An 11,588-nucleotide genomic window follows, 5' to 3' on the forward strand; every position below is an offset into this window, starting at 1 on the left:
CGCGCTCCCGGGCCGCGCAGCCCCCTCCGCGGAGCCGCCCCCGAGCCCCTCCGAGCTGCTCCTGGAACCGCGCAGGCCCCTCCGCACGGAGCCTCTTCCTCTGCCCGAGCCCCTCCGAGCTGCTCCCGGGGCCGCGCAGCCCCCTCCGCGGAGCCGCCGCCCGAGCCCCTTCAGCTGCTCCGGGTCCCGCCGGGTCCCGCCGTGCGCGCTGCAGCCCTTAGGGAGCTCGGCGCACTCTCCTGGGCGCGCAGTTGCTGTTACTGTCCCCGGGAGCCCGAGGGCATCCCCGCCCTCCTGGGTCCTGCTCCAACTCCCCGCGAGCCCCTTTCCCCCGGGAAGGTCGGTGCAGCTCCTGCTCCTCCGGGACGGGGCTCTCCTGTCCTGCGGACACTCGCCCCGGCCTCAGCCCGGCTCCTCGCGGGGCCCCTCCCCCTTGGAGGCCTTTGTTTCTTTATTTCTTTTTCCCCGTCTTCCTACCTTGATAGAAGCGCGAACTCTTCTCATTGTAGCATTCCAGCTGGTCTCTCTTTAAATCTCAGGCCGAATTCATAGATTTTCAGGATAATTTGAAGGTTTTCTAGGTAGTTTGGTGGAGACAGGTGATTTGGAGACCCTGCTCTTCCGCCATCTTGCTCCTCCCAGTATGTTTAATTTTCTACAAGAATGAGAAAGTGAGATAAGCTTCACTTTCCTGTGTACATCAGTACACAACTGTCTTAGTTTGGGAATTTTGCAGAAGGCAGGACAAGCACGGACTGCTTTTAAATCACTCCAGAAATGCTTACTGCTAAGGCACCCTGTGTATTGTGGCTGTTCATGGCCATGCCTTCTTGCAAGTTTACTTTCACTGAAAATAAAATTAACAAAAATAAGTTTCCAAAAAGCACACTCCATAAAGTGTGGTGAAGTTTGACTGCAGTTTATAATAAGCCTCGTATTAATTTACTGGCCAATTTAAAATGAACACTAATGTATCAACCAACTAAGTAATGCATGAAGTTATTTTTCCCTAAAGTCTTAGAAATGACACCTTTGCTAAATGGCCTTCTCAATCATTCTGTTTCTCTTCCTTCTTCCCAATATGACCTAGAATTTAACACAGATTTCTTTCAAAGGATTAATTCTTCGCAATGATTCTATTCATGGAAGAAGCTTTCTGCCAAAGTAGAAATGGTAGCTTGGGTCTTAGGGACAAGAGGTTATTAGAATAAGATGTACAGATATTGTATATTTTCTAAAATGTCAAGAGACGCTAACCTGATCTTTCATTATACAATTGTGTTCAAAATGATTAGGTCAAATTTTGGAATCATTAGAATTTACCCCATTTTGCCATGAAAACAACTACTGAATTTGTTTTTTCAGCAGTATTGTATTCTGTTGGGAAAAAAAAAAAAAAGCTTATTTCTAGATGAGGTAATTTCCATTCAGAGCAGATTTTGTTCAATTAAAAACCAACCAATCCCTGGTATTCACATAATCTAGACATCATATTGCAACAGTTGCAAAATATGAACCTGTTTTTTTGTACCAGGTTACTTTATTTTTTGAATATTTATTTATTTATTTAGTTAGTTAGTTAATTATTTTAGTAGGCTCCATGCCCAGCTTGGAGCCCAAAAGGGGGCTTGAACTCACAACCCTAAGATCAACACTTGAGCTAAGATCAAAAGTCAGATGCTTAACCAACTGGGCTGCCCAGGTGCTTCTATACCAGATTACTTCAAAGAAAGTAGTAAATATTATTATAGGTTTAATCTTTAAAGAAATCATGAAAACATGTGTGGTGAGCATGCATAAATGCATTGAGTTCTTAAAATACTATATTGCACACCTGAAACTAATGTGACATTTTGTATCAATTATACTTCAATAAAATATCATGATGAAAGTCAGATGGAAGGAACAAATGGCACAAATTAGAATGTAGAAACAATAGAATTCTAGATAAATTATTGATAATGCTTTTTATGCACTAATAAAGTTAAATTCCCTAAGGAAAATCATAGAATATTTTTTCCCTTTGTGATGAGATACTTTAATTTGCATTAGGGAGATATTTTGGAAAATTCTATTGTGCTTTAACCAAAGTTATTAATAACCAAAACCTATCACATCACAAACCACCCTTAGAAATAAGGTGAAGAAAGGTGGTAATGATGGTGAGTAGAAATGTAATTCATGGAAGAAGGGCTGTCTTATATCATGGACTGCACTTTTGTCATTGTCACTTTTATATTTAGCACTTTAATCAAGAAGCTAAAAGGATGTATAGAAAGCCTGAAATGCAAAACACAAGGGTAGAGGTTGTTTAAAAAAATTACCAGAATAACTGAAGAAATTGTCACAATGGTCTGTAAGACTGAGCTAAGTCAACCTAATGAATTACAATCAAGTAAAATAGCAAAATGGTAACTTCCTGAATTAGCATAAAAATTGATGTATAAATAAATGCCACTTTAAAAAAAATATAAAACTAGTAATATCAGGACCAAATCTCTGAAAATTGCAATTTATTTATAAGGAAGGAAAGGTATGAGATCCAAAGAGAATGCTGAGAAGTTCATACAGATCCAGATGTGGGAAAAGCTTGGGAGGAAGTAGATTCCAGCAATAAAAAATAAGAATATGAAAATAATACTGCTCTCTACTGGAAAATAAAAATAGGTGATGTTCCTATACTACTTCTGAGAGAGGACAAGACTGAAATTCTTTTTTACGAAGGCAGGAATTAACTAAAAAAAAAAAAAAATTCTGAATTCCATGAGTTCTCTAGAGTTTGTAATGAAAAGAGGAGGCTGAGATATCTAGAGAATGTGCCACTTGGATACAGTGAATAAAAGCCATAGAGTGACACCTGGGTAGCTCAGTGGTTGAGCATCTGCCTTTGGCTCAGGGCCTGATCCTAGGATCCTGGGATCAAGTCCCACATTGGGGTCCCTGCATGGAGTCTGCTTCCCCCTCTGCCTGTGTCTCTGCCTCTCTCTCTATGTCTCACATGAATAAATAAATAAATAATTTAAAAAATATATAAATAATAAAAGCCATGGAAATGGTGGGCTGTGGAATCAAGGGAACGATTTTCCCCAGAGTAGAAATGTGCTGCCCTACTGAACAGGCAGTAGCACTTGGACCAATGACAGATTTGAGGGGGATTAGACCTTGGAGGTCCAAGGAATGGGCCCCAGCTAAAAGGAGGGTATTAGCTTTAGCTCTTGATGGAGAAAAAATAGGATATCCTTGTTCTTTAGATGGCAGGGGGCAGTTCACAGATGGCACTGAAAAATGTGTGCAAAATAATCCAGTGAACTCAGGATTCACTAAGTCATGAATCCATGAATGATGGAATGCCCCCCTGTGGCATCTTTGGAGACATGACAGTGTTCTTTTCTGGTGAGACAGGTTTTAGCACAGGGAGGAAGCCACCAAACACATTTGATGGGGGGTTGGAGAAATAACAAAAGTTTCTTCAGAAAGTCTAAATGCTATTCATTAATACTAAAGGTGATAGTAGCAAGATAACATATAAGCTTCATGAGATTTGGTGCCTGGCAGGGGTCATGAATTTCCCCTGTTCAATTCCCTATGCCTCTGGCCCTTTGTACATGTTCTGAGCTGCTGAATCAGCTTCCCAGACACAGATAGGAGAGAAGACATCTAAATGTAAATGTGACATATCAAAGACAATTATCCTTATTTTGTTTTAGGAGCAGACACTAAATCTTAACAGTTATCTCATTTTAAAAGGATGAATAAAGATGGAAAAAATAATATTAAACCAAAGGAAATCTTCTATTATGTCAAATAGACAAAAAATAACAATAAAGGCAGAAGTACATATTTTTCAAGAGCTTCACTGTAGGGAAGAGAAGTAAACTTTAAACAGCATCTGCTGTTATCTTAGTCAAATTTATGGAGCATGGATTTTACAAAATGAGAGATAAGATAGGATAACAGTGTGAGGTGAAAAGTTAATTGAAAGGCAAGCAGAAATTTAAAACAAATAAACTAGATAATATAAAGAATGCTATAAAATCAAATATGCATCAACATAATTATAAACATTTCACATTACGCATACCCTTAAAAAAGATAATTCAAAAGGCAAATTAGTGATTTAATGAACATTGCTGTGTGTGTCTTCTTCAGTTGCCTAGTCAAAAAGCACTCTTTAATTTGGGGGAAATCTGAAGATGAGAAAGACACAAAGCTTTGCTCCTCTTAAAGAAAGGCCCGTATTTTCCCCTTTGTGTCTCTGCCACATAGTGAAGTAATGTGACTGACGTTGGCCTAGTTGAAAGCATGGTTCAGGAATTTGAATGGAATACTGTTGCATAGATAAGTTAGGGGATTTTTGGAGAGATTTCAAATCCAGCATTCAGCAGTGTGGCAGCAAAAGTTCTGGAGAGTAGAGCCACAGAGGACTCTTTTGCATGTCCAGAAGCATTGGAAACATTGAGCCAGGTGGGTGTCCAGAAGCCATGGTGGCCATGCATCATCGAAGTCAGATGATCTCTGGTGGTGCTCTCATCCATGCTTTGCCACCTCTGTCTCTGCAAACTGTTTGTGTCTAGTCCTGCAGCCCACTCACTGATTCAGGGCACAAATTTAGTATTTGAATATGCTTTCTACAAATACCTTTTCTGCTGAATTCTGTGAAAAGTTCATTTCTGTTATCTAAAACCAAGAAATCTAATTCATGTGATTTTGGGGAATGAACTTCATTCAGAAAGTTATGGAAACATACAAGGAGGAAATAATGATTGAAATAAAGGAGAGGAAAAGGATGTCAAATGTTGCTTAAAAAAAAGAAAAAAATGGGAACAATAATTGATAATGTAATAAAACAAAGCTTTCCCATTGAAATATAATATGGGGATTTATATATTGTAAAAGCTTACAAGGTACCAAAAATTACTCAAAAGGTACTAATATCTATAAAACATTTCTTAAAAGAATGGTCCATGGATGTAGCTAAAAGGGATAGGAAACAAGTGTTTGAATATTTAAAAGAGTTTGGAGAACATTGGATAGAGCCAGGATTCACTGGGTTTCCAGACTGTGGATTTCTTACAACTTGACAAGTTAGTGTGTACCATAGTTCTTCAGGAATGGTGATACAGAATAATCCATTTATCAAATCATGAGACCGTGAAAATTTTTTTCCTAGGAGTATTGTTTCACTGCACACATCAGCAAATGTGCAAACAGATATATCCGGGTGAAAGCCGTGAACTTCAAGGTTAAGTAATGAGTTCTTCAAGCTTGAGGCACAAACAGAAACTCAGAGAGAAAACATCACTGTGATGGTAGACTTCTCTACATCATTATTTCCAGGAGAGCAATGAATCCATTTATAAATGTTGAGAGCAAAATGATGTCTCAAAAATGCTCTATCTAGGGCAGCCCGAGTGGCTGAGCAGTTTAGCACCGCCTTCGGCCCAGGGCGTGATCCTGGAGACCATGGATCGAGTCTCATGTCGGGCTCCCTGCATGGAGCCTGCTTCTCCCTCTGCCTGTGTCTCTGCCTCTCTCTCTCTCCTCTCTGTGTTTCTCATGAATAAATAAATAAAATCTTAAAAAAAAAACTCTATCTATCTAACCAAGTTGTCATTCATATGAGAAAGTTACGTAAGGAGATTCTCAGATTTGACTAGTTTCTGATAGTATAATATGCAACTGCCGTGCCTTATTTTTGCTTGTCTATGAAAGATATGTTCAATTAATTCTAAATAGCTAAAGAAATTTTTTAAAGGTTTATTTATTTATGGGGCAGGGGCAGATGGAGAGAGAGTCTAAAGCAGACTCCCTGCTGAATGTGGAGTCCAACATAGGGCTCCAACTCACAACCCTGAGATCATGGCCTGAACCAAAACCAAGAGTAGGACGCTTTACCGACTAAGCCACCCCAGTGCCCTGCCAAAAAAATCCTTAATGTAATGAGATAAAATTACAATGTGTTATAGGACTAAATATATGCTACAGTAATAGGGAAATTAGAAATGTTTTGGGACATCAACAGAGGGCTCATGAACTCCTAAATTTCATGTACACTTAGAAAAGTTGGACAATATGCTCACATGGTCATGAGTGACCAAGATGATATATGAGCTAACACAATATATTATTATAGTAGTGTATGTATGACTTCATTAATCCCTAGAAAGTCTAGAAGAAAGCTGAAAATTAATGCAACCAGTAAGGGTTTGCTGAGGCCAAACCTGAAAGTCACATTCTACTGGGTGCCATGGAAAATATAAAATGGGTTGAAGGCTATTCAGATTCATTCCCCTGAGACCTTTTAAATTTCAGAAGTCAGGGGTGCCTGGATGGTTCAGTTAGCTAAGCATCTGCTTCAGTTCAGGTGATGATCTAGGGGTCCTAGGAATGAACCCCATGTCAGGCTCTGTGCTCAGCAGGGAGTTTGTTTCTCCCTCTCCCTCTGCCCCTTTCTCGCTTATGCTCTTTCTCAAATAAATAGATAAAATGTTTAAATAAATAAATAAACTTCAGAAGAGTCAGAGGCTGCATAAAATCATTGCAAATGCTTCCCTATATTTGACATCTTAACTATTTTAAATGATATGGAAATACATAGAGATCTTTCTAAATTTATAAAATAATGATCTTGCAAGCACTGGAGTGCCAGTTTGTAAGCAGATGGTTTGAGAACAACGCTGTGGGCTCTTCTTCTGGTTTCTAGTTAGTACTTGCTTTTACAATCTCCTGGCCATATGCAGTGGTCTCCCCCAGCTCTGTGTTTTTATCTCCTTTTAACAAGATATGACAGTCATAACACACTTGTTTATTCAAACTGCTTTGCTGGAGTCATGATTGAATGTAACAAGGTTAGGTAGAATTTGGTGTTGTCAACCAGATTGGAAGTTAACAATATTTGGCGCTAGATGATGTAAGGTGTATAGAAATAATTCCTTTTCTCTGTTTGAAATGCATTTAATTAGATATTTTGACTGCTTTTCTTGCTCTGACTTGGATAATAATGCTATTAAATTCTTATAATTATATAGCACAGAGACATAATCTTTGAAACTCCTGAGACCATAAGTATTTCAGAATTCATATATATATAAACACATATATTGTTTTAGAATGGTAATATGGTGTATATATAATATATTTTATATCCACCTTGTATTAAAAATAAATCACAAGAATATACATATACTTAAGTGGGAAAATTTCATAATAAATACTACATATCGGTTACAGTCAATTTTACCACAAATGTCAAGTAGAGTGAGTTTCTGTTGCCAAAAGAAAGTTTTTTTGTTTTTTGAGCTTTATAGATTTCAGGATTTTGTATAAATGGCTGCAGGCCTGTATTACTTTTTGGAAAACTCTTTCATATTCATAAGTGTACGTATACACCTCATTTTATGCAGCAGCTGTGTTACCAAGAAATAGTATGTATATAAAAATCTTTTCTTATACATTAAAGCATCAATTCTTTCTTCTCACTTGCAAATGGTACCATCCAACGAGGCACCAGGTTATAGAGATTCTCTCTGAGGGTCTTTTAAAACTTTTATCACTTTGCTGACAAGCGCTAAATTACATGCATGAAATTACTCAACATAAGGTATGTCCATAGCTCCCCACAAATACGAGTAGGAAGGGAAACATCTTATCAAGATCACGGGACTCTTTTGACCCTTGCCTTCATCTCTGATCTTCTCCTGCTGCTGAACCATGACCCTGCCACTGCCCCCACTCAGTTTCCCTATCCTGCATTTCCACATGCTTGTTTTTCTCTCAGGGTTCCATGGTGCCACATCTCCTTCCTTTCATTCCCACTCATATTTTAAAATGGTGTCTTGAATCTTCCTTGCAAACCCCACTTCTGAGCTTCCCTAGGATCTTGAATATACATTTTTCAAAACATTCAAATCCTCAGCTATAATTGTGTTTTTGCTTCCTCTCATCTACCTTCAATTTTATTCATCACTTTTACATGTATAGCTGAGGAAGGCTACCTTAAGGCAGAAACTATTGTACAAACTTTTTCATTTCACCTATAAGATAGGTTATAGCTATTAGCTTCCTAATCCCATTGCACAGATAAAAAAATATTAAGACTCAAAGCAATATGCATAATCCTGTAACAACAGGTAGCCAACCCAGGATGCTGTGTATTCTATCTCTAATTTATGACTTTAACCACTATGCTATGCTCCTCCACAAATATTTAGTTACTTGGTTAATATTCTTAACCAGAGTAGGACTTGGTTATAATGAGATTGTTCCTATTTATGTAAGCTTTAGAATGATGTTTCAATCTTTACAGAGATAGATATATAGATATAGATGTATAAATGTATAGATATAATATCCCTTGTTCCAAGGCAATGTAATGGATTGTCATAAGATTATCAATGAATAACATCTTGCTGAATTTACCTCTTGTATATTACCGTTGCACAATGAAGCTGGCTTGATCCTTGACTTTTTTCCATACTAGAATATTATAATATCATTGTGAAGATTCCAATACTGGGCCTTACAAGGCTTTCCAGCTACTGCTTTTGCTCTCTTGCTGCTCTGAGATGCCATTTAAAGGAATCTCCTTGATTGAACACAGCGCCAGATCTGCAGACAACTGTTCTCTCCTCGAGCCAAGCCCAGCCCACACAGAAGCAACTATGTCAAAGGGATCTGCAGTTGGAATTGATCCTGGCACCACCTACTCTCGTGTGGGTGTCTTCCAGCACGGGAAAGTGAAAATAATTGCCAATGATCAGGGAAACCGAACCAGCCCAAGTCACTGATACTGAACAATTGATCGGTGATGCTGCGAAAAATAAAGTTGTGATGAACCCTACCAACATGGTTTTGATGCCAAATGCCTGATTGGACGTAGATTTGATGATGCTGTCGTCCAATCTGATATGAAGCATTGGCCCTTCGTGGTGGTGAATGATGCTGACAGGCCTAAGGTGAATGATGCTGACAGGCCTAAGGTCCAAGTAGACTACAAGGGGGGGGACAAAAAGTTTCTATCCAGAGGAGGTGTCCTCTATGGTTTTGACAAACATGAAGGAAATCGCAGAGGCCTACCCTGGGAAGACTATTACCAATGCAGTTGTCATGGTACCTGCATACTTCAATGACTCTCAGCGTCAGGCTACCAAAGATGCTGAAACTATTGTTGGTCTCAAGGTACTTCGAATCATCAGTGAGCCGACTGCTGCTGCTATTGCTTATGGCTTAGACAAGAAGGTTGGAGCTGAAAGTCATGTTGATCTTTGATTTAGGAGGTGGCACTTTTGATGTGTCAATCCTTACTATTGAAGATGGGATCTTTGAGGTCAAGTCCACAGCTGGAGACACCCACTTAGGTGGAGAAGACTTTGACAATCGAATGGTCAACCATTTTATTGCAGAATTCAAGCGCAAACACAAGAAGGACAGCAACAAAAACAAGAGGGCAGTCCATCGTCTCCATACTGCTTCTGAATGTGCTAAGTGTACACTTTCTTCCAGCACCCAGGCCAGTATTGAGATTGATTATCTGTATGAAGGAATTAACTTCTCTACCTCTATTACTCATGCCCAATTTGAAGGATTAAATGCTGACCTGTTTTGTGCCACCGTGGACCCTGTAGAGAAAGCTCTTTGGGATGCCAAGCTGGACAAGTCTCAGATCCACTATATTGTCCTGGTAGGTGGTTCTACTGGTATCCCCAAGATTCACAAACTTCTGTAAGATTTCTTCAATGGAAAGGAACTGAATAAGAGCATCAACCCTGATGAGGCTGTTGCTTATGGTACAGCTGTCCAGACACCCATTCTTTCTGATGACAAATTTGAAAATGTCCAAGATTTGCTGCTGTTGGATGTCACCCCACTTTCTCTTGGCATTGAAACTGCTGGAGGAGTCATGGCTGTGCTCATCAAGTGCAATACTACCATTCCTACCAAATAGGCACAAACCTTTACTACCTACTCTGACAACCAGCCTGGTGTGCTTATTCAGGTCAATGAAGGTGAGCATGCTATGACCAAGGATAACAACCTACTTGGCAAGTTTGAACTCACAGCCATACCTCCCGCCCCTCATGGCGTTCCTTGAGTTGAAATCACTTTTGATATTGATGCTAATGGTATCCTCAATGTGTCTGCTGTGGATAAGAGCACAGGAAAAGAGAACAAGATTACCATCACTAATGACAAAGACCTCTTGAGCAAGGAGGACATTGAGCACATGGTCCAGGAAGCTGAGAAGTACAAAGCTGAAGATGAGAAGCAGCGAGACAAGGTGTCTTCCAAGAATTCGCTTGAGCCTTATGCATTCAGCATGAAAGCAACTGTTGAAGATGAAAAACTTCAGGGCAAAATCAATGACGAAGACAAACAGAAAATTCTTGACAAGTGCAATGAAATCATCAACTGGCTCGATAAGAACCAGACTGCAGAGAAGGAAGAATTTGAACATCAGCAGAAAGAGCTGGAGAAAGTCTGCAACCCCATCATTACAAAACTATACAAGAGTGCAGGAGGCATGCCAGGCAGGAGGAATGCCTGGAGGCTTCCCTGGTGGTGGAGCTCCTCCCTCTGGTGGTGCCTCCTCTGGGCCTACTATTGAAGAGATTGAGCCAACCTGATGACAGGTCTAGCATTGTTCCACACATTTGAAGGACCCAAATTTATAGCAAATTCCATGGCAGTTTTAAAGCCAAGCTGCTATAGTAAATATACTGGATATTCTTGATATTTGAATAAGGAATATGTGCACAGGGAAAGGAAATAAACATTGCACTTTATAAGCACTGTATTGTTAAGTGGAAAATGCAATGTCTTAAATAAAACTGTATTTAAAATTGGCAGAAGAAAAAAAAAAGAATATCCTTGAAGATGAAAAGGAACATGGAAAGAGAAACTCTTGAGGAGTAAAAGGACACAAGAGTAGAGAAAGGAGCAACCAGATCCTAGCATGCCAGTCATCTAGGATAACTGAGATAGCAGATTTGTGCTCTAGCCAATCACTAGGAATGCATGAATGAGCCAAATGGAACAGAAATAAGGCATCCAGCTAAGCCTAAGACCAAATGGAAAATTGTGAAGACATAAATGGTAGTTACAATTTTAAGTCACTGAGTTTTGAGGTGTTTTTACATACATTACCGTAGTTGGTATCAGGAAATGTGATGCTGCCTGAACAGAAACCTCAAATGTGGCATTGGCCGTGGGACCAGAGAGTACATCAAAGCTGGAAGAGTGGTGAGAAATTTGTTCTCTGAGACTGGAAAAAGGGAAACTGTTGTTCAGTAGTGGCAGAAAAATTGGTGAATTTTCTCCTACAGTAGTGTGGAATATTAGTCATGTAATTAACGAATATCTGAAACTGGCTATAGAGATTTCCAGGCATGCCTCTGAAAGTGGTGGTTGAATATTTTTGGATTGCTATTATAAGGCATGTGAAACAGAAATGAACTTATGAAGGAAATGTTTAGTTCTCAAGCAGAATATAGAAAAAAAAATCGAGAAGATCCAGCATATGGTTGAATTGGAAATAAAGCTGTTTCTCATCTCATGTCAGCCCAGAAGAGAGTCCCAAAATAAGAATTAAC

The 11,588-nt window shown here is 39.3% G+C and overlaps 1 pseudogene; it reads left to right on the plus strand.

Moving 5' to 3' along the window:
- The first annotated feature begins 8,660 nt into the window (after window positions 1-8,660).
- LOC100856552 lies at window positions 8,661-10,622 on the plus strand (annotated as a pseudogene).
- The last annotated feature ends 966 nt before the right edge of the window (window positions 10,623-11,588 follow it).

This window comes from Canis lupus, chromosome 19 (genome assembly GCF_011100685.1).
Source record: "Canis lupus familiaris isolate Mischka breed German Shepherd chromosome 19, alternate assembly UU_Cfam_GSD_1.0, whole genome shotgun sequence".
Classification (NCBI taxonomy): Eukaryota; Metazoa; Chordata; class Mammalia; order Carnivora; family Canidae; genus Canis; species Canis lupus.